Here is a 24,206-nt window from a genome sequence, read left to right on the forward strand (position 1 = left end):
AGAGGACAGGTGGGCAATCGGGCTTTCTCAACTCCATCCTTCAGAGAAACTAGTGCTAATAGTTGGATGTACAGTCTTCAAGACTTTAAAAAATATGTAAAATAAAATAAAAACTGCAAATCTGGGAGTTCCCATTGTAGCTCAGCAGAAATGAATCTGACCAATATCCATGAGGATGTGGGTTTGATCCCTGGCCCAAGAACTTCCATATGCTATGGGTACAGCCATTAAAAAAAAAAAAAAAAAAAAAAATCAAATCTAATTGTTAAAGGAAAAAAGGAAGGTAGCAGGTAGCAGATTTACATGTATTGCATAATACCATCTGTCTAAAAGAGAGGGAGGGAGCTATACACATATTTGCGAATATTTACATAAAATATCACTCGAAGGCTTCAAAATAAATAATAAGAACCGACTGACTCCAGGGAATGGACCTGGGTGGCAAGGATAAGAAATATACTTGTCACTATACATCCTTCCTTATCATTTGAACTTGGAACCACGTGGATGCACTATTTCTTCAAAACATTAACAGAGTTAAATATGAAATAGAGAAAATGGATTGAGGAAAAGTCTAAAACAGTCCCTAGCATAGAGCAGGCACTCAATGGACCTTGCAGAATAAATGGAACAAAATCAGTCTATCACTTTCCACATAATACAAATTACTCTCCTCACAGAGCACATGCTGTTCTAGGTCATGTATCATATCCAACGACAGCAAAACAAAACACTTGATTGCTAACAAGGAAAGGTTACCATGATCGGTCCTTCCAAGAGAAATGGTATGAACTGAGAGTGAAAGAAGATTCTAGATTTATCTAGAAACTGGCAAAGATATCAGCTCTCATTCTGAACATTTTCACCCCAGACTCCTGTGAGCAGCAAGAGGGTAAACGTGGCCAACCCCAGTCTGGGGGCACAGATTCTATAATCAGAGAGAGAAGTTGTTTATGTTTCTTTAACCTTAAAATTACATGTAAATTCTGTGTTTTGCCCCATAATATAACAATGGCTATCTTCATACAAAAACTACTGTCTTTGCCCAAATCTTCCCGAAGTGTGTGTTCATCACGTTACTTCCACCTCTGGACCTCGCATTTGGGGGATTTCAGGCACCCCAATTAAACTGGATTCTGGCTGAATCTTTAAATTTTACATAAACTAGGGTTATCCAGCAAGTGCTATACCCAAGGGCATACGGGAAATACTGGCAAAGCTGAGGCCAACCTGTGAGGGCAGCTTCTCAGCGGGAGCCTGAGATTTGACCGACAGTCCTCTGTGTCTCTTTCTCCCCACATCTACCATTATGCACACAGTCACCACCAGCTCCCACAAATAACAGCCCTCTGGAGGCTCATGCCCCTTCATAGAACCACTCTTTTGTAGCCCCTCACCTTAACAGATGAACTGAGACTAGCTAGGCCCACAAAACCCAAAAGCTCTAACATGCCCTCTATCTCATTAGACTTTGTATGAAGCTTTTTGTTTTTAATAAACAAAACTGTTTCTAAGCACTTTAGTAATTATTTTGGCACGTCCTTTGCATATTGGTTAATGCACTAATTGCAGGCCTGTGTGCTTCATTCATTTGATAAAACCAGAACCGAGGTATGACAACATTTGGTTAACCCACCATCTTGATGAATGTAATTTTTGAAAACAGTACGTATTGTTCAACAGCTTCCATGATAACACATTTCCCCGATTTTAGCTGGCTTTCTCTTCATTTTTTCAAAGCAGCTTCATATGAAAATTGGATTAACCTGGCTTATACAAAGAATTCCTCGACTAATAAACAATGGTTAAAAGATCAGCACTGAAATTATGTTCAACTCTCACTCAAGACATTTGGTACTTTGTATGTGTGTGATGTCCGTAAATCCAATGCATAAATCATGTTTTATGAAATGCACCTGAAGGAGGCAAGACACTTCAGCAGGAAACCAATTTTAACTGATGGAAGAAAGTATTTCTGGGAGAAACAAGTACACACATTTTTAGACTGCAACTATAAAAATTTCCTGCATAAAAGCATCAACTGTGAAGACTCACTCCATTTCCTCAGGGAATTTAAGCCAATAGAATGTTCCCTGTCTAGATTATTTTAAGAGGGGCTGGGAAATTTGGGGCACAAATTCCTATGGAGGTGAAGGAATGTCCGAACAATTCCTCTGTTGGGTCAAATATCTCTAGTTTCCAGGAAAAGACTTCAGACATTTTAGGCTCACATGAATTCCCCCCCATCACAAAAGTAACCAGCACAAGAAGGTAAAGAGGGTGATGGTCACAGTCTGGTCTGGGACAACAGTGGACAGAGGTGGAAATCAATGTCACAGGGGAACCAAGGGGATGTCAGGAATCAGACGGCTCCAAGAGGGTGGTGCCTGCTGTCCTGGCCTGCCTTGGAACAGGATCCAATAAGAGTACCATCCACCCCAGGCATCTTCAAGACCTTCCCCAAGGGGGTGTGAATTTCCCAAACATCTGACACAATGATGTTCACATATAAAGGAAAAGGCACGTTTCAATTGCACAATGCCTTCTAAAGCAACTCAAAAACCTTCCCGAACAGAAAGACTTCTAGGCTAAGAAACATAAAACCTAAAGCTGAGTCACTGACTACTTCCTTTTTTCTTCCAACTGCTCCTTTGACTTAATTGGGCAGAAATTCAGTATCTTTCCCTCACTCACAATGCTACTGCAGGACTTGAATATGAAAGATACCTTTAAAAAGCATGAAATGCTGCACAGATTATTATAGTACCCAAAGGATGGCAAATGTATAAATGATTAAATTCCAATATCAACAGTTTTCTGTCTAGGTAACTACAGAAATAAAACAGGATCAAGACACAATCCTTTCATCTTATTCAAAGCTATGGTTTCTGAGTGAGTCTAATAAATAACACAAATCATTATGACTTAGATTTGGGTCTACTTCTAAACATAACATCACACAATAAAGACTTTCACCTGGCTCTACAGCTGGGGAGGCAGCAGTCATACCTCTAGTCTACTAGTAAGTGGACCAGCAGGGCTGTCCTCCTCAGAATCCCTGGAGATAGGCCATCATGCACTGTGCAGAGGACGATGCTTTGAGAAGAGTGCACCTTTATAACGCCACCAGGGCACAGTCCAAGAGTTATTTCAGTAACAAGAGGAGGAAAAGTCAACAGACAAAAAGTAAATAATCGAATAACAAACATCAGAACAAAGTATTGGGAGGGGAATGGTCTGATGTCTGAGATCTGCTTTGGCCCCTCTCTCCCTCCCCTGACCCTGAACAAAGAAGGGCAGAGGGAAAGAAAGAACAAGACTTACAGAGAGCTGATGGTTATTAATGCTGTGTGAGCTACTAGGCACTCCACATTTTCAAAAATGCTCATTATACAATGTTTGTTGGGTGTTCCCATCATGGCTCAGTAGAAATGAATCTGACTGGTAACGACGAGGATGCAGGTTTGAACCCTGGCCTCACTCAGAGGGTTAAGGATCTGGCATTAACATGAGCGGTGGTGTAGGTTGCAGATGCAGCTCAGATCTGGCGTGGCTGTGCTTGTGGCATAGGCCAGAAGCTGTAGCTCAGATTAGAGCCCTAGCCTAGGAACTTCCATATGCCATGGGTGGGACCCAAAAAAGCAAAATAAATAAATAAATAAATAAAATGTTTGTTAATCCTTAATTTAGTACAAACCCAATTTTTGTTTTGAAAATTACACATGAACACACACACAAACATAAGGCACATAGAAAAAAGAAGTGAAAATTAAAAAACACGAAAAAATTTCTCTTGGGTGATGGGATGAAACACACCACTACCAACCAGTCCTCATAGGAAAGAGAAGTTCTTTCCACTGAGCCTCATGCATTCATCAATATTTACTAGAGCTACCACCAGTTAATTTTTTTAAAGTTTTTTTAAGGTGTACTATATGGTGGGTTAATATACATATACGTTGTGAAACCACCAGCCCTTTAATAACCAACCCATACATACAAAATTCCTTGAACAAGGTAAGGCCTGACCCTGAAAGTGTACCCCAATATGACCCACCCTACACCCCCACAGTCAATGGGGCTTTTATCCATAGCTCTTTCCTTAAAGAACAAAAAGATTTCCAGTTTCTCTACGTTAAAACAACAACAACAACAACAACAACAAAACCAGTCAAGTCAACAACAGAAGAAGGGAAAAAAGGCAAAAAGATCCAACTCTAACACGAGAGGACACCTGATATCAGGTTGATGCTAAAACTCAAAAGAAGCCAAAACCACCGAATGCCATTTACTGGGAAGATACACAGTCAAGCTTTATTCTCTGTGTATATATGAGTGTGTGTTTACTATTTCCTCACTCGTACCACATTTCCTTTCTAGATCCAGAGACAGACAACAAAGTCAGGAAGTATCTGAGAAACTCCAGAAATGGCAGATAAGGAGGCAGGTCAGGCAATGCTACATTGTTCTAGAAATTCCATTTGATAAAGGCACTGAGCTCTGAGACCAATTATGAGGGATGGTTACAGAGACTGTAGGCCTTTTTGCTATCTCTCAACAAGAAAAAAAGATTCTCTGGGCAAATTGTTTTTTTTTTTTTTATTAGTATGGACATCTAAGATGCAGGAAACAAAAGCACTGGCTGAACAGTACAGCTTAAAAAGGTCTTGCAGGTGAGCTGATAAAGGTCCAAGCCCCAGAGCAAGGCGATTCTTCCCATCTTACATGTCCTGGGGACAGTGTGCTCAGTTCATCTTCCCGGAGCAGGGTACTCATTACCCAAATGTTCAGACTCCTGACCTTTGCCACCTGAGTCATGTGTCCTATCTCTATAGGGACACACAACAACAGGGGGAAACTGCCACGTAAGCCAATTCTCTGGGTTGAAGGGAAAAATTATTTACATTCTGTCCTCATACCTTTCCTCTCCGGACTTTTAAAAAGCTGATCAGATCTTATCTTACGGATAATGGGAATCTTATGATGTTTCCCACTTTGCTGTGCCTACCAGGAATCACTGAGCCAAATGAGACTGCAAGCCAGTCTACAGTAGACTGAACCTACAGAGTCGGTGCTCATCATCTAAAGGGTCTAGCGTGTGTTACATGGATCCCAAATCAAAATGTTCACCGCCAGCCGCAGGAATGCCTAATTCAACAAAGACGAGAGTCAGAGACGGTAACAAGGATGATGGCATAACACTGGTTTTCCCCTGGCGCTTCAGATGCGTTCTGTACCACATTTTGAGACACGTGACAGGGCAGAATGGGCCCAAACTTGATCAAGAGCCACAAAGAAACTCCTCTTGCCACTCAGTTACCCACAACTTTGCATAGTATGTGACTCTTCTCAGAGGGTGTGGTCTTTAAATAGGTCTGGAAAATTCTGGTGCCAGGCACTAAGCCATGGAAATCAAAGTAAAAATCTGTTTATTTGAAGTAAACATGCCACAGCAGAAAACGTGAAGTTTTTCTTAGGGCTGTCCATGCATTTCAAGTCAGAGCTAACTTAATTTGGGAATTAGGAAAGCAAGACAAGTTTGACCCCATTGTTCAGGCTTGTTGGATCTAAAGTTGTTTTTTTTCCCTAGGGTTTTGCTTTTCATTCAACACCAAATGGTTAGTACGTAATGATTGGAACTATTCTTTTGTGCCTACCTAAAAAGTAAAAATAATGAAGTTAATGACTGCTTCTTCAAGTAATCAAGCAACAAATTAAATTAACAAGTCACCATATGAACTAATTATACTTTTTAACTAATGATCATGCAGAGAATAATACTGTAATCTACATGGACTCATTTTAGCTTTTACATAACAGGAAGAGTTTGGCAGAAGCACTTCACTGAGCTGGGTGTTTTGGCTCCCCTCTAACAATGAGCTTATCCCTTAAATCCATCAATATCAAGAGATATCTAGAGATGTGAAGCCTTGAGGTGTGGCGAAACCCATGTCCTGCCTGCTCCAGCCACATGGCTATTTTTTTTGTGATTAGATACCCAAATCCACTTTCATGGGTTACTGCTATGATTAGTGTACAGAATGTTTACAACTGGAGATAATACAATTCATAGTAAAAAGCAAGTTAAATGAGTTGGTGGGGTCCCCTGGATCCCTTAACCGATCTTAGACTAGATTAATCCCTCTCTCACAACACAGTAAAGCATGCAGATGGCTAAGTAACTCACCATCACTGGTATTGGCTAAGACAACTCTGTTCCCACTGGTCGATGTGCAGTGCTTACCAAGACTTAAGTTACATTTGCTTCTAAACCTGTTTGTGCAGGTTGTACTTGTTTCTATTATGTAATGTAACAAAATATTAAGTAATAAATGAAATTTGTGGCTGGAAAAAAATGAGCCATTGTTTCCATAAAACTAAATTGAATGCTTTAGAAATACGTGACAAAAGAAAATAGCTAAAATTGATTGCTGAAAATTAGGTATATTCAAGATAATGTTAATATTCTAAGGGAAAAATGTGAAAAAAGCCTAGATGCATTCAGTACTGAGCTGCTTTAAAAGCTTGGATGTTCTGGCTTAAAAGGAATAAAGGACTAGACATTGCCAACGGTACATCACGACTATGGTTTGTGAGGGACAGACAACATGAAACACAAAACAGAGGACCCACATCCAAAAAAACACTCTTGACAACTACCTGGAAAACTAATCAATTCTAGACATTGATATTTCTAAGTTGAAAAAATGTTTATGGGGGGGCATGTATCATTTTTCATTATTTCCCCTTTTGAAAGATTACTCATTCAACTATGAGCCCTAACTGTACTCAACAAAACTTCCTCTAAGGAACCAAACCAAGATCCGGACTCTCCTACTCTATTTTCTTCTTTCCTTGATAAAAAACTTGAGCAAAAAAATGAAAGAGACAATTTGCATGACTGAAATCTCAACCTCCTTTTGGGCTTCATATCCTCAGGAGTGTTCACTTCCCTAGGCTCCACAGAGGTCTTCTTCACATTTACAGCCCCTTTATCTCAAGTCCAAGTATGCTCTGCAAGGAGTTGAAGAGAACAAGGCAAAGGTCAAGACACTACAAAGGTGATTCCTTTTCCTGGAGGATGTTTGCCTTTCAGAAGATCTATCTATAAGTGGTAGCCATTTAAGAGTCTATAAAAAAGGAAGTTAAAAACAAAACAAAACCAAAGGACCCTGGAGGGTAGAGATAATTTGGAACCAGGGATAGCAAGGAATGGGTTAGTCTAAAGGCAAATGAGTTACAAAATAGAAAGAACTAGATTTAAACTCCATCCGTGGAGTTAAATTTACACAAACTTAGTGTTCTGTAAGATCAAAAGCAAAAAAGTCAGTTTATCTTCTTTACATCAATATTCCCAACCCATTCTCTCACAGTGAATCTGATCATCTGAGATCTCTGATGTGGTTGCTATATTTACAGATCCAAATTTGCACTCTTTGCAAACAGCAGATATCACCTTTGTGTTCTCTGCACACCTAGATGAGAGTTCACTCAGGGTGGGGTGCTCTATGTGTACCAGACAGGATATGTGGTAATGAGTAGTGTCTAGTTATACTGTCATTGCCCAATTCAAGAGAAGGATCTGGAATCTTGAATCATACACATGTACAAGAAAGCAAGATGAAGAGTACAGGAAGGATTAAGCATGAGTGGCCTCATCTAGTTCTTAAATGAAAAGAGACGGCCAGGACAACAAACCAGAGAAATGGGAGAAGAGGGGATCCAGCTGGTTTATGTTCAACAACATTCTGATAATATACACATCTGATCCGCTCCCCTTCCATGAAAAGAGAAAATCAATTTCTACAAGTTCTGAAGAACAAAGCATCTGGGTTTATTTAGATGTCTACATCTCTTTGCCTCTGTGCATAGGAGTTATCTTTTCTGGATAAGCATCAACTACTCTCCATTGCTTTGATTTCCCCTTTGAAAGACAAACACGAGTTGAGAAAGTTGCCTTTCCCATTTGCCAAAGATGATAAAATGGAACAGATGTTACCTAAGCAACCATTCTGGCTTCAAAGGTACTCAAGATAAATCTGTTATTTCCTTTAAAGAAGAAGCTCTTCTCTTCCTCAGGTGTTAATCACTGACTCATAAAAAAGCCACTGAAAACAAATGAGTTATGGAGCCTATGAAGGGATGATATCACCTATGGCGATGAATCAGCCTCAAGAAGTGGAGGGGCATCCAGGAACTGTGAGGCTGAATAATTTCACTTCTCCTAGGAGTACCTCTGCCGTGTACTAGATATGTTTCCAAAGACTACACACAGAAATAATTCCACGCCTGGACTTTGTGCTCAGGTGTGCTAACAAATATTGTAAAATACAGTTAATATCACACTGGATTTTTTTTTTTCTTCTCATGGATAAAAGAGGCATGCTTGTTGGTTATTTCTCTACTCTCCCTGAACTTCTTAAAAAATAAAGGTCTTTGGGAAATAGTAATTATTTACTTGAATAACAATTAAAAATAAATATGTATGGGGAGTGCTACAAATGCAGAGACGAGGTACCCAAAATATTTGCAGGAACTATCTGATATCAAAATACTAAGTACTGAAATGAAATTATTCTAAATTTTTCAATTATCAGTTTTTAATTCAAAACAGTTTATAAAAGCAATACAATAGCAACTATAACTTTAAAAATGTTTTAATTATTTTAACGCTACAGGGTTGTTCAGCCCAATTAGGTTGCCCAACTTTTCTAAGCAATATGAAGGTAACACTTAGTATCAAAACTGGTTTGGGATCGCATGACTAAGAAGTTTTTGGTATCACTTCTTAAAGGTGAGGTTCTGGTAGTTTTTGCCATGTCTGAGTAGCATGTCTTCTGTGAAATCAGCACACATTCTCAATCAAACTAAGTCAAGAATCCATATTACTCTCAAGCCCAATACATGAAGAAATTAATGAAACAAGCTGAAAGCCACCCCAACAGTTCTCTTTTGATATGGCAAAAGGAAGCCTCACAACTGCAGGCTCTGTGGAACAGAGACAAAAATAAAGAGTAATAATAATTCTTACTACTATTCAAGACAGTACTAAGCCCTAATATATTGGACAATTCTAGCCAGGAGTTTTATGTGAGCCAAATTATTCAAAAGAATAAGAAAAGAAGTATTACTCATAGATACTAACTTCCTAAAAGTGACAGGGTATACGAAATGTCCAGAAAAGGCCAATCGCAGAGACATAAAGTAGATTAGTGGTGGCCTGGGACTGGGGATAAGAATGAAGATTAACTCTAAAAAGGATCTTACTGGACCTATGAAAATGTTCTATAAATGGTTTATGGTGCTGGCTGCTTAACTTGCTAAATTTATTCAAAATCTCTGAACTGTACACTTAAAAGAGGTGAATTTTACAATATGTACAGTATGCCTCAATCAAGTGTCTTTCTTTCTTTTTTTTTTTTTTTTTTTTTAAATGACTGGGTGATCATTTAGTCTTGGCATTTTGGTTGGGACTGGGAAATAAGTAAAGATGTACTCAAATCCTCAGTTTTGAGAAGGTTCATCCTAGTACCTTCAAATAACCTGCATCCATCATATAAGAGGAAAATTAGAGTACTTTTATACAGTAAAATATATACAGCTACTAAAGTTGACATAGGGAAAGTGGGACAATTAATCTAAATGTCAATCAGTGAAAGGGGTACACTAGAAGAGAGTATAGTTATCCTCTGAAAGTAGCACAATTCATATTAGTCAATTAAAATATGTGTTAGACTATACACAACACATATAGCAATATGTCCAGCATATACTGAGTGAAAAAGTGCCTAGCAAAACAATGCATACGGTAAGACATTAAAAAAGGTGTGTGGATTACCTCCGCATGTGTTTGCATATACATCTGGGAACTCATATCAAACTGTTCATAATGCTTAATTAGCCTTGGAATTAGCAATGGGGACAGAGGATTTTCCATCAAAGTTCAAGGAAGAGATTTGGAAGTAAATGCACCAAAGTGCTGAGAATGGTTGTTACCGGATAGATGGGATTTGTGTATTTTTTTTCTTTAATGTTCTATTTTTTTTTTTGGCCTCGCCCACAGCATCAAACCAGTCGGCCTAGGATCAAACCTGAGCCGAAGCAGTGACAACACTGAATCCTTAACTGCTAGGCCACCAAGGACCTCTTAATGTTCTTTTTTGACTGTCTTAATTTTCTTACTGGCAAAGAAGGCTGGTACAGCAGTAGTCAAGAGATGACCCTCTGTTTATTGCTCTTCTGTTTATGAGATCTTGAGCAAATTACTCAACTGCTCTGTGCCACTGCCTTCTGCCTCTGTAAAATGAGGATAATAACAGCACCTACATCATAGCTTGTGAGGGTTAACTAAGTATATTATATACACAAGGCACTTAGAGTGTAGTATATAATAAATATTCTCTTAGTGCTCAATCAGCACATGGAGAAAAACGAAGGAAACATAAAACCACAGGCACTGACTCTTTGTTCCATGACCTCAAGTGTGCTCAATATCAGTATGTAAGCAGGATGTATCAAAGCCTGGTCAGTTGTCAGAACCTATCTTATGACCAACAATGATGTAACCAACTTCCCCGTGGGCCACACCGAGGCCAGAGGGTACTGGGACGGGAAGCTCCCAAGTGCCCTGGCTCAATGTGTTATGACTGATTTGCTAGGTGGCTGCCGCCAAGGCAACTTCACTGTCTCAAGGTGGTGATAATTAGCCTGTGTGACCAGAACAGGGCCAGAGGACTCCTGAAACACAAATGCTCCACTATAAATACTTATGCCTATAATTGACCTCAAGGGGACTTGGGGCCTCATCTTGAGACGTACAACAAACATAAACCAGGGTCAATTAACTGACACTTGAGCCAGCCATGGGAAAAATCCGTAACTGTCACATTCTAAGAGCAGAGCCCATCTCTGCCTTCCTGAAAAACACCAAGTTCTAAACTAGCCCCATTCCCATACTTGATGTTGTAAGAGGTTTTAAACGTCAGCTGTCCCTGAGATCTTTCTCAACAGCTGCCTTCTCAATCTGCACAATACCAGAAACTTCCTTAAAGGAAGGACACATTTGTTGAGTAATTACTATCTACCCCAAATTCATCATTTCTCTCAAACTCTTTGAGGTAGGTATTTCTTCTTTTACTATTTTTTTTTTAACTTGTAAAAGCAGAAATTAAAATATCTCGGAGAGAGTGTATTCCTTCCTCGGGTACACCCTTGCATGGCAGCATGAGAACCAGTTGCAGAAACTTCCATTTTCAAAGCCTCTGTTTTCCCACTCACTGTAAATGCCATGAGTTTCATTCTCAAACACTTCACATTTTTCATTTCAACTCAAAGCATTCCTCCAAAATGTCTCTACACCACCAAAAATTTACACTACCTCGCCAAAAAATACCCCACAAAAGCTCCTGAAATTTTCTTGAACTATGTATTCTTTACAACGATCACAGCTGATATTAGCATTTTATTTTCCACTTGCTTTGTGTCTCCAAGGCTGGCTGGTTTTCAACGACACACCAAGGTCTTACCCCCAGATTCACAGTCACTAGGTGCAACAAATCACAGACACTCCTGCTTTCAGAAATTCATTTTTCAAAATAGATTCCATTCATCTTATTCATTCATCCTCCAGTATAAAATGTCAGACAAATTCACCAATGAATTTCTGTCAGCCTTATTTAGTCAACTTGATTTATTAGGTAAAGCTAAGAATGCAGGGTGGACTAGAGTGATTCAAAACTCTTGTGCCTAAGAAATCATTCATGAGCTTCCCTTTGAAAAGAGCAAGGCTTTTTTTAAACATCTCCATTGATTTTTCATTTTGATATCCTGTTCAGAGAAGAAGAGTGCCCACTACCAAAGTACAAAAAAATGTGTCTGGTCAAAACTAATTAATGTCATCATCAATTATTTCAGCAGTCTGATTGAAACAAAGCCTTAATAAGCACCAAGATCATTCAAAACAACAATGGCTGGTTCTCTAATGTTCTGATGACCAATTATTTCTGCACTGAATGTCACTGAATAGTAGCAGAAGTCAAAGCTTAGCATCAGTTTTCTCAAAAATAAATCTATCCTCCTATTGTAGGTTCTTATCTCAGTAAATTCAACTTAACAGAATCAGCCTTCATAGAACTATGAAGAGTAAACAAAATCATTAGTGTTTTTTTGTTTTTTTGTCTTTTTAGGGCTACACTCACGGCACATGGAGGTTCCCAGGCTAGGGGTTGAATCGGAGCTTGAGCTGCCGGCCCAATGCCACAGCTACAGCAGTGAGGAATCTGAGCCATGTCTGGGACCTACACCATAGTTCTCACTGCAATGCTGGATCCTTAATTCACTGAGCGAGGCCAGGGATCGAACTCGTGTCCTCATGGATACTAGTCGGGTTCGTTGACTACTGAGCCACGTTGGCAACTCCTAGATATTTCATCTCAGCATAAAAAAGAGACCATGATCCTACCGGAAATGAACATTTATTGGTATTTTCAGGAAATAGCACTGTTGGTCAAACCAAGAAAATATTGTACCATAATACTGCCGCGTAGAGGGTACCATTAAAAGGCTTTCGGGGAGTTCGTGTTGTGGCTTAGCAGGTTATGAACCCGACTAGCATCCATGAGGATGAGGGTTCAATCTCTGGCCCCGCTCAGTGGGTTAAGTATCCAGCATTGCTGTGAGCTGCGGTGTAGGTCAAAGATGCAGCTTAGATCCGGCGGTGCTGTGGCTGTGATGTAGGCCGGGAGCTGCAGCTCTGATTTCAACCCTTAGCCTGGGAACTTCCTCAGGCCGCAGAAGCACCCCTAAAGAACAAAAAAAAAAAAAAAAAAAAAAGGTTTTCTGCATGTATGAATAAGCATATAAATATAGATTATATGAATTGTCAGGAAATCCTTAAAATCTTCTCTGGAGACATTTAATTAGAGAACTGGTCAAATATCTTCCTTGAATTTAGGTTGAATCGCGGTTTATAGCATATGCAACAAGCTTTTATGCAGTCAATTTTTGTTAACCAGAATCTTAAATTTTAAATGTTCAAGTGAGATGTTTGCTCTTTGAAGACATTTGGAGATACATCCATTCTTGATTTATTCATTATTTTAAAACTGGATTTTAAAAAATACTGTTTTAGTGACACTCTATTCAGATGAGAATAGATATGACTCTCTCTCTCTGGCTGAACTAGATAGGTAACCATGTGAACACAAAGAGGAGGTTCAACTCAACAACACTTGGCACCAGTGCACTGTTTCCACATTCAATATTCTATAAAATTCACCATGAGACTAATAATGTACCATTATCTTAGGCATTGCAGGTGTCAAGAAGCTAACTGAAGAGGAGTTACAACACCAGGAAATGAAGTGTTCTGGCCTCTAGGGAGAGATGTGTTTGTGTGTGTGTGTTGGGCCTGCACACATCCAGATGACTAAAGTATTCTAAAGTGAATCCTTTACTCAAGCTCACTATTCCTGTTCATCTCCCAATAGACTTTCTTATTCTTGCTTGCCTCCATCCGTTCGTTAAACACACAGTGTTTCCTTTCAGGAACTGGTCTAGGTGCTGGGAAACAGAAGCGAGCATCAACCATGGCTTCTGCCTGCCAGGAATGATGTTATCAGGTGGCTAAATTCTGGTGTTTATAGATATGGCTATTCATAAGTTCATCTGCTCTAAAGGGACCCAATAAACTACTGAGGACCTAGGTAAATTCAGAGGGGAAGGACACTAATGCCTATTACTCGTTCAGAGTAGTTCTGGTGTAAATAAGAAGGTAGGGGGTGTCCAGGACTATGGGAAACACTAGGATCCATGAAGATACCTTTTGTCCCAAGCTACTGGCCAGCCTTCTTCAACCCCCACCCTTCTTTCATTTCTTTCTAAAAAGAACAAGTTTTTAGAGTTCCCACTGTGGCTCAGCAGTAATGAACCCAACTAGAATCCATGAGGACATGGATTCGATCCCTGGCTGTGCTCAGTGGGTTAAGGATTCTGAGTTGCTGTGGGCTGGGGTGTAGGTCATGGATGCAGCTTGGATCTGGCATTGCTGTGGCTGTGGCGTAGGCTGGCAGGTGCAGCTCCAATTTGACCCCTAGCCTAGGAACTTCCATATGCTGCAGTGCGGCCCTAAAAGGACCAAAAAATAAAAAATAAAATAAAAATTAAAATGAATGAGTTTTATATTCCTTATACCAAAATAAAAACAATGTTTTTAATGAACATCAAAAGACAGGATATAACATGGGAAAAAATATTTGCAATACATATATCAAAGGACTAATTTCCCTAATTCCGTTTCAAATGAGTTCATATAAGTCAATACAATAAAGACAAAGAACTCTACAGGGAAGAAAAGGAGGAAGAAGAGGGGAGGGAAGAGGGAGAAGGCAAGCACAGGAACAGACAATGTACAAAAAGGAATTTAAATGTTCAAGAAACCTAGGAAAGATACTAAACCTGTAATTAAAGATAAGCTAGGGAAAACAAAGATAACATTTTTAACTTATCAGATCTGCAAAAAATGTTAAAGCCTAGAGATCTAAAGTGTTGGTGGGGGCGTGGGAAAGATACAGTCTTGATAAAAGACAACCTATCTGTGTGGCCTTTAGAGAGTACAATTTGGTAACATTTATTAAAGTTAAAAAGTGCACTTATCCTCTGACCTAGCAATCTCACTATGAGGAATATAAACTATTGATACATCAGCAGGATGTTTATTTAAAAAGGCAAATGACGATAACTCCAACAGCTAACCGAAACTCCTCCCCCAATATCTGGTGATTCCTAAAATAGCCAGAGGTAAGAAAAAGGTCAAATGAATTACTGCACATCCATAATGTGGATGAAACAATGAAATCTTATACATAGCACATTAAAGTGAATAAGGAAGACGTGGGTGTTGATGGGAAAGATCTCTAAAAAAAATAGAAAAAGCACAAAAACGGCTATAGAAAATATGTACAATTAAATTCCTTTATTTAAAAAAATGTAAAATGTAGAGAGCCAGACAGATGCAGATATACGCCAAAAACATTTTTCTTTTTCCTGGAAGAAATCTCGAGAAACCTAACAACAGTTACATTTGAGAGGAGACTTTTACTTTGCTTTTAGTACCTTTTGATACCATTTGTATATTAACCACGTATATGGACTGTTTTTTATTTATTTTCAACGTCATCATGAGTTATCTGGGTAATTATCTCTCTCTTTACACAGTTTTTCAACAAAATCTAATTAAAGCTTCTATAAGTCTTTAAAACATCTGAACCTACAAAATAATATTTAATGATCTACATACAGGTTTTTTTAGGAGAGTTCTAAGGGAGAGAAACAACAAAATGAGAAATGAAGTAGAGAACAAGAAGGGAACACAGAGATCAAGTATCAACTTGGGTTCAAGGTCAAGACTGAGTATTTGCCCCTTTTTAATGTTTTTTAAACAAAATGATACTTTATGCATCTCACAATGTTAGGGAGCAAGAAGCTGCTCTGAAATCTGGCAGTTCAAGAATGTGGACTGCAGAAAACAACCTAGAGAGAAAAATCTTAAAAAGCCCTTCTGGAGTTCCCATCGTGGTGCAGTGGTTAATGAATCCGACTAGGAACCATGAGGTTGCGGGTTCAGTCCCTGGCCTTGCTCAGTGGGTTAAAGGATCCGGCGTTGCCGTGAGCTGTGGTGTAGGTTGCAGACGCGGCTCAGATCCCGCGTAGGCTGGTGGCTACAGCTCTGATTCGACCCCTAGCCTGGGAACCTCCATATGCTTCGGGAGCGGCCCAAGAAATGGCCAAAAGACAAAAAAAAAAAAAAAAAAAAAAAAAAAGCCCTTCTGGAAGGACTATTCTTGCAAATTCATAAGGAAGCAAGAACCAAATTAAAAAATCCACTGCAAACAAATAAAAATATAACCCTAAGTTATATTGTGAAATCCCAAGGGGTTACTTTCCCAGAGCAAATATTTAATAAAGCCTATGAGCTAAATCTCAAAACTGAATTATCTCACATGTAATTATAATTCTAGGTTGTACCAAATATCTTCACAGGCATTCAAGAAAAAGCCTGAGATCATCAAGCTGGATAGCATTTCATAAATGTGGCACCAATTCCTGATGATCCATGTATTTATCCAAAGTTTAAGAGGCAAACGATAAAAAAGAAAGTTAAAGAAACAATCTTCAACAGCCCCTTAGTGATGTCACTATATGAATAACACAGGTCATCAAACCATAAAGTGTTCAAAGTCTAAGGAAATGATGGGAGTGTTATTAGGGGGGAAAATAAAAACTACCAGAAAATATAAATATCATGTGCAATTACCAGTTGAATGAAAGAAAAATAAAGGTTCTGAGAAAGGGTGAACTTTTTCTCTCCCTGCCAGTTATCAATTCACTGCCTGTCAGCCACAAGTTCACCCTTTATTGCCTGATCTGCAAAAATGGATCTGGGCCTCTAAAATATGTGTTCACTTGCATAATGCTGTTAACCACTGTCAGTGGAAGATGCTGGAAAGACACTGCTGGAGGAAGGCACTGTGCCTCCTGGTCTGGTGTGCTACCCTGTTGGCTTTCTACAGCAGCACATGCAGCTTCCCCAGCACCATCTCCTAAAGGTTGTGTAGTCAGGTGTCTCCAGTTCACATCTCATGAACAGCTTTTCCTGGCACCCTAAAAGATGAATGGTGGATTTTCAGCGAGTTTTACCAGCCTGGTACCATAACAATTTCTCTGCCATACAGTGGGCCACAGCCAGGAATATTCTCTCTAACAAGGTCCAGATCAGGTCTGAGCTGTGGCCTCTTCCTCAGGGGCCCAAGGGGCAGTGCTGCTCCCTATTATTTCTGTATTCTAGAGTTCTGTTTGCTTTTTATCAGCCAATCCAGCATTGCTGTAACCACTCGTCACAGCTAATAATTAATATTTAACTGCTGTCCCTGTTCCAGCGACTGTCTGATTTCTGCCCCCAGACCACATTGACTGATTGACTCCCTTTCCCTACTAGCATTCCTGCCACAGGCTCCATGGCAAACTACACAAGAGAAAGAAAGATCAAGAATTTGCATTTTTCTATTTCTATCCCTAGCTGCATCACTATGAACTACCTACATTCATCCTCAGTTTGCTCACCTCTCAAAAAAATTAATAATGCATCACTGTGCTATTTATAATATGGTGCTGTGAAGATTAAGTTAAGCAAGCATAGGTGAAACATGAATCCAGTACCCAGCCCATTACTATCTGACACACTTCAGTTATCCACACCTTGTGCCCTGATACCTGGAGAGCTAGGGCCCAATCCGTGGAACACCCTGTGCCCCAGAGATCAGGAGAGTATCCGCTGAGAAAACAGAAAGACAGGGAAAATGAAAAACCCTACATTCCTACTCTTCACTGTCCAAGTTATTTTCACAATACAATTTGAAGTAACAGTCACAGAAAGGCAGAAAGTAAGAAGCACCATGATTTTTCAACTGTATTAAGACTGTTTTCCCACTTAGATGAAAATCACTTCGGAGAGAAAATCTGGTTCTCCTTTGATGATTTACAGGTTAAAGCTGAACTGGGCAATTTTAAAGTTAAATTCCATGTCACTAAAAAAAGGACTTTTTGGAGTTCCCACTGTGGTACAACAGGATAGGCAGTATCTTGGAAGCGCTGGGATGCAGGTTAGACCCCTGGCCCAACACAGTGGGTTAAGGACCTGGTATTGCCACAGCTGTGGCACAGGTCACCACTGTGGTGCAGGTTTGATTCCTCGCCAAGGAATTTCCACATTCCACTGGTGGAGCCAAAAACAAAAACCAACACACACACACCCCAGCCCCGAAAATGTACCCACCCTCTACCAGGGACCTGGAACACCAAGATGTAAGGAACACAGTCCCTTCATCTTGAGATGGAGTTCACAGTCCATCTCAAGAGAGAAGCACATAATGCCATTTATGATGTGATGAATGAAGAAGAGCATGATGGTGCATGCCCAAAGGAGGGGAGATGTTAGGAGTTTGCCTTATACATCAGAGGTGATTGGCTCAAAAGATACCAGCTGAGTCAGTCCTGGGCCTATGGGCCCACAGATCCATCCCTCCTTGTCCCCAACTCTGCTTTGCCTTATCACAGGGAATCAACCTGCTGGATTCAACCAACAGGAGGCACTGGCAAAAGACTGGAGAGCAGAGAAAACGGAGAAGCTGCCAGGAGCACTTCTCGCTGCCCTCTCCACTGGTATCTCAGGATCTCCTTTGTGGCTCTGGCTCTTAACTGCCCCTAAGCTCCAATAACAGCCTCTGCCTTCTGGCCCTGAGCCTTAGGCCAGCAGTGACTTCTGATTGGAGCTAATCTCTAGCCTTCTTCAATGAAGCCTGTTGGGGCACCCTACTGTACTATCACCTGTAGAAGTAACTGCACTTAATTCCCTCTGCTGTAAATAAAAATTTTCCTACTTAGGCCCCAACTAACCAGTTTAACACTATAATGTGCTGATAATTCACTTCGATTCTCAAAAGCAGTGTGTTCTGCTAGAATTCAATGTTGAAACGTGAGGAAAATGAAATTTCCAACAATTTATTGGATCTAAAAGAGCCAACTTTGTTAACCCCTAGAAAGGTTTTGGTTTATATGAGAATTCCTTGCAAATGGACCCATTGCCTTAAAACATACTTTTTAAGGCTGAAATCATCTTCCTGGGATGAGATGATGAAAATGTTCTGCATCTGCTCTGCTCAACATGGTAGCCACCACATATGGGTGGCTGTTGAACACTTGGATGTGGTTAATTAGCAGGACTAAGAAACAGAATGTTTAATTTAATTTAAATGTAATTTAATGTATTTACTTTAAATATCTGCACCTGGCTAGTGGCCACAGTACTGGACAGCGGAAGACTAGCACATGGTCATCTCCACTGTGGGCAAAGAATCCTGCTGGGTGGTTCTGAGGGCTTTGGTGGGGAACGGGTGGGTACAGAGAAACACTGCAGACCATTTAAGCTGTTTGGTTCATTCTAGTCACTGTTTAAAAATATAACAACCCAGGAGTTCCCTTGGTGGTGCAGCGGTTAACGAATCTGACTAGGAACCATGAGGTTGCGGGTTCGATCCCTGGCCTTGCTCAGTGGATTAAGGATCCAGCATTGCTGTGAGCTGAGATGTAGGTCGCAGACGTGGCTCAGATCTGGTGTTGCTGTGGCTCTGGCATAGGCTGGTGGCTACAGCTCTGACTCAACCCCTAGCCTGGGAACCTCCATATGCTGCGGGAGTGGTCCTAGAAAAGGCAAAAAAAAAAAAAAAAGACAAAATAGTATATATATATAACAACCCAGAGTTCCTCTTGTGTTGCAGCGGCTTAAGGATCCAGTGTTGTCTCTGAAGAGGCTTAGGTCTCTGCAGAGGTGTGGGTTTGATCCCCAGCCTGGTGCAGTGAATTAAGGATCTGGTGTTGCTGCAGCATGGCATAGGTTAAAGCTGCAGCTCAGATTCAGTCCTTTGACCCAGGAACTTCCATGTCCCATGGGAGCAGCTGAAAAAAAAAAAAAAAGGAAAATACAAAACAACTCCTGGCCTACTTGATCCCCAACTGCACACACACACAATTTACTCTGACAACCCGGTTACCAAGTTTTCAGAGAATGAAACTTCTTTGAACACAAGGATAGCCTGAGAAGGAAAAGGTTTGGAGGAAATGCTGGCTGTTGACTCCTCAACAGACCCGGTTAGAGTATAGCAAGCTCTCCGAATAGAAGTAACATTAGAACTCCTGCTTTATAGTCCCTCTTCCTCAACCCAATGGGAACAATAACCACTGCATTGTCCGGTCCAGTCCTTCATCTCTCTCCAAGAGGGTTTCCCAAGAGTCTTACTGGAACTGTGTGGTTTTCACATGCCACACCTCCATGTATCCTGGCACTGCCGAAACTGAAAGGCATGCCCTTTGATCTAGCCTGGTGATGACTAGTTTCTGGGTTAGAAACATTTAATTCCACATCTCTGACCTTTACATGGACATAATCAAAGGAAATGACATCAGGCTCTGGATTCTCCTGAGAATTTTGCTCCCAGAAGTAAATGCTAAGGATTTAAGAAGGTGAATCTCCCAGGCCACTAGACTAATATAACCAAGCGACTGCTCAACAGAACAAATCACTCACTATCAACAGTACTTAACTGTAGAAAATTGCTTCAATATATCAATGCGAATATAAAAATATCAAAAGGACAGTTTTATATGAATAGACTTTAAAAGTACCACAGCTTCAGGAACCCAAATGCCCAAAAGATGTGGCCATATTATCTGGGGAATGAAATAAAAGCCTACTTCATAAATCTACAAGAATCCTAGCAATATAAAACTGCACTGGTAAATTCTGTGAAATTTAGGGTATGAACTGCTTTGATTGGGGACTTCTGTAGCTGTATGGTAATCTGTGCAGTTTAAATGAGAATGAGAGAACTGCTAACTAGCAAAGTAGGAATTAGTTTACATTGTAATTGTAAGGATAACAATTACTCTAGTTTGCTTTACTCCTGTTTACATGAGTCACTCACAAAACAGAACACCACATTTCCAGCATGAATAAGCGCTCAGTTACTCATTTTTCTTCTCAACATTTTCTAAAAAGCAGAAGAGATACTAGTATTAGGATGGGCATCAGTTACACAGAAAAGGACATGTGTGGTGAAGACAAGCATCACTGGGGAAGCTACATAGGGCCTGCAGAGTACTGCGTCTTGGTGGACTCGCTACACTTCAAGGCTGGCCTCTGAATCTTGCAATTCATAAATATGGTGATCTGGAGAGGGTTCAGGCTAACTAAACACAGGGTGACATTAAAGTAAAAATGCCACTTAAAATACCATCATTTAGACTGGATGCTGGTGTCTGCTGATCATGTGTCTCCCAAAAAGCATTAATTCATGATCAAAACTACAATCAGAAGGATGCATCATGGGCAGGGGATGGAAATGTGTTTTGTGGCTTCCCAAGTGACCTGACACTGCATGGTGAGATTATGGTAGGCTCAGGTCCGAGCAGGATCCTGTGGGGCCTTTCTGGCCCCCTTTCAGGCCCTTCCCCCCATGTCCTCTGATTCTCTCTGAAGTATATGTACATGTATCATGTTGGAGGTTTATAGCAACACTGTGACTTGTCCCCTGTGGACAAGAATGACGTACCTCTGCACCAAGAAGTTTGCAACAACCAGCCATGCCCTTCCCTCACTTTGCCTCTAAAAATGCTTTGCGGAGCTCCTGGCATGGCTCAGCAGTTAATGAACCCAACTAGCATCCATAAGGATGTGGCTCAATCCCTGGCCTTGCTCAGTGGGTTAAGGATCCAGCATTGCCATGAATTGTGGTGTAGGTCACAGATGAGGGTCAGATTCTATGCTGCTGTGGCTCTGGCATAGGCCGGCAGCTACAGCTCCGACTGGACCCCTGGCCTGGGAACCCCCATATGCCAGGGGTGTGGCCCTAAAAAGACAAAAAGACAGAAAAAAAAAATGCTTTGCAATTTTAGCTTGGGGAGTTTGGGATATTTTGGGGGCCTAAGCCACCTGTCTCCTTGCATGGCCCTTCAATAAACCTTTATCTGCTCCAAACTCAGACACTTCGGTTTGTTTTGGCCTCACTGTGTGTTAAGCACACAGACTTGTGCTCAGTGATGAGGGCAAGATCACACTCTAAGTCAGGCTGGGAACCTAATGGTTTGATTTCAAAAGCCCACAGATGGGCCCACCAGTGGGATAAGATTCATACATTCATGCTCTACTAAGGGCAGGGAACCTTTTCCTATAGACAGGTCAGCCTGGCCTCTCTCCAAGTTCCATTCCTCTAAATTCCTCTTCAGACAAATCCCTTTTCAGACCAACATGTCAATACCCTTACCTAAGTTATGATTCTGCCCTAGAAGCCATTTAATTTCTTTACTAACATTGTCTGTCTTTGCTGTGATCCATTCATTATAGAGGTGTTTTATAGTTTTAGAGTCTGATCTGTTTTTTGATGACCTATGAGTTTGTTTCTGCTTTATAAATAAGTTCTTTGGTTTTATTAGTTTCCAGATTAAGTGATATCATATGATGTTTATCTTTCACTAACTTTACTTAGTATGGTAATCTTTAGGCCCATCCATGTTGCTACAAATGGCATTATTTCACTCTTTTTTATGGCTGAGTAATATTCCAGTATTATTGGAATATTATACAATATCTTCTTTATCCATTCCTCTGTCAAAGGACATTTAGGTTGCTTCCATGTCTTGGCTACTGTGAATAGTGCTGCAATGAACACTGGGGCACATGAATCTTTTTTAATTGGAGTTTTCTCAGGATATTTGCCCAGGAGTGGGATTGCTGGATCATATGGTACTCTATATTTAGTTTTTTAAGGAACCTCCATACTGTTCTCCATGGTGGATGCACCAATTTACATTTCCACCAACAGTGTAGAAGGGTTCCCTTTTCTCCACACACTCTGCAGCATTTATTGTTTGCAGACTTTCGGATGATGGCCATTCTGACGAGCATGAGGTGATTCCTCATTTTAGTTTTGACTTGCATTTCTCTAACAATCAGTGATGTTGAGTATCTTTTTGTGTTATCTTGACATTTTCAATCTCTTTGTTCTTTTTATGTCTAAAATGTATTTGGACCTTTTGGTGAGACTCTAGTTTTAAAACCCAAAGAAATCTATCTTTAAATCTGTTGACTCAGAGCAAGTCTAGAACTTGGATTTTGGTACCAAATGCTGCAGAAAATCACCAAGCTGATGTCCAGGAGCCTCTGAATATCCATAATCACCCTTCCAACAATTTCAACAACACTTTAGGCAGTTCAAGGAACTTTATAGTCTCATCCACATCTGAGAAATCAAAATGATATATAAAGATGGACCTCAAGTGGAGAAATCATCTATCAGATCTCAATAACTGTGGTCATCTGCATCATTTAAAATTGTAATTTATCTATTACCTTGTCAATTTATCTTTCACCTGAGTTTTAGTTTGGCTTGAATAGCAAACTGTTGCCTTCTGACCCCATGGAGGTATGCCATTTTGTGTAACCAGTTCAGGATTCTCCATTGGAATCACTGAGTTTTTGCTAATACTGCTCACCCGAGCAACTCAGGGGCAGCTCAAGACCGTGAGAGCATGAACATCACCTTCTATTTCTGTACAGTCAGAAGAGTTAAGCAAGCTTGAAGGTTAGCTTAATGAAAGCACCAAGCACCAGCAGGGCTCAGTCTGTGTTATAAATTTCTCAGAAGCTACTTCTGATCCCCATGTCATTCCATTCTACAGGTCACTTGGGCTGTGGCTGCTGCCCTTCACCTTGGGGCTGCCATGGCTCTATGGTGAGAGCTATCACAAATTCTCCCCACGGCTCCAGCAGCAAAGTTTTCCAGATGCTCACAGAGAGGCAAGCTGCTGGGGGACTAACACCTCTTCCATCTGAGGGCTCAGTCACACGTTTCTGTGAGGTTTAAACAAATTCAGTTCCAATGTAGTAAGGACTGCGAAAAATAAAATTAGGAGCAATCCCCCCCCTTTTTTTTTTTTTTGTCTTTTTGCCTTTTCTAGGGCCACTCCTGTGGCATATGGAGGTTCCCAGGCTAGGGGTCTAATCTGAGCTGTAGCCGCCGGCCTACACCAGAGCCACAGCAATGCGGGATCCGAGCCTCGTCTGCAACCCACACCACAGCTCATGGCAACGCTGGATCCTTAGCCCACTGAGCAAGGCCAGGGATTGAACCTGCAACCTCCTGTATTCATTAACCACTGAGCCACGACGGGAACTCCAGGAGTAACCTCTCTTTTTAAAAAAAAATCACTAATTCCATCCTCCAACTTGAGTAAGCGCCTCTTTCTGAATCAGGGAACTTTTCATTGCTGGGTCTCTGACAGCTACCTCCTTGGAAGATAAACATTGCTACAAAATGTTCTGCCTTTACAAAGTAGAGGGCAGGTTGGTTGCACCGACTTAGGGAACTTTCCACCCAAGACTTACGAGAAAAAAAAAAAAACATTCATAAGTCAAATACATTAACTTTCAACTGATCTTACGATAATGCTACATGCTGCTTTAGGTTGCCATAGCAGTAGGAAAAACAGTGGGATTTGTGGATGGACTTTAAACCCCTAGGTCCCAGCTGGTGCACAAGTGGAAGTAAAAGGAAGAGTGATCATATGAAAGCTTTGCTTTATCTTTTGGGGGCGGCTGA

General features: G+C 40.5%; 1 protein-coding gene across 14 annotated transcripts in view; it reads right to left on the reverse strand.

Moving 5' to 3' along the window:
• The window catches only part of SGMS1 (sphingomyelin synthase 1), a 308,323-nt gene that overhangs the window by 66,109 nt on the left and 218,008 nt on the right, over positions 1-24,206 (reverse strand). Inside the window, exon 1 of one of the 14 annotated variants that reach the window (XM_084992497.1) lies at positions 2,977-3,092. The exons of 12 other annotated variants lie outside the window; for them this stretch is intronic. The gene's annotated coding sequence lies outside the window, so the exon portion shown is untranslated. 14 annotated transcript variants of the gene reach the window in all.

This window comes from Sus scrofa, chromosome 14, assembly GCF_054392235.1.
Source record: "Sus scrofa isolate SSC_HxYL_T2T_F1_AM1 chromosome 14, Sscrofa_HxYL_maternal_Yorkshire_Landrace_v2.0, whole genome shotgun sequence".
In the NCBI taxonomy this organism is placed as follows: Eukaryota; Metazoa; Chordata; class Mammalia; order Artiodactyla; family Suidae; genus Sus; species Sus scrofa.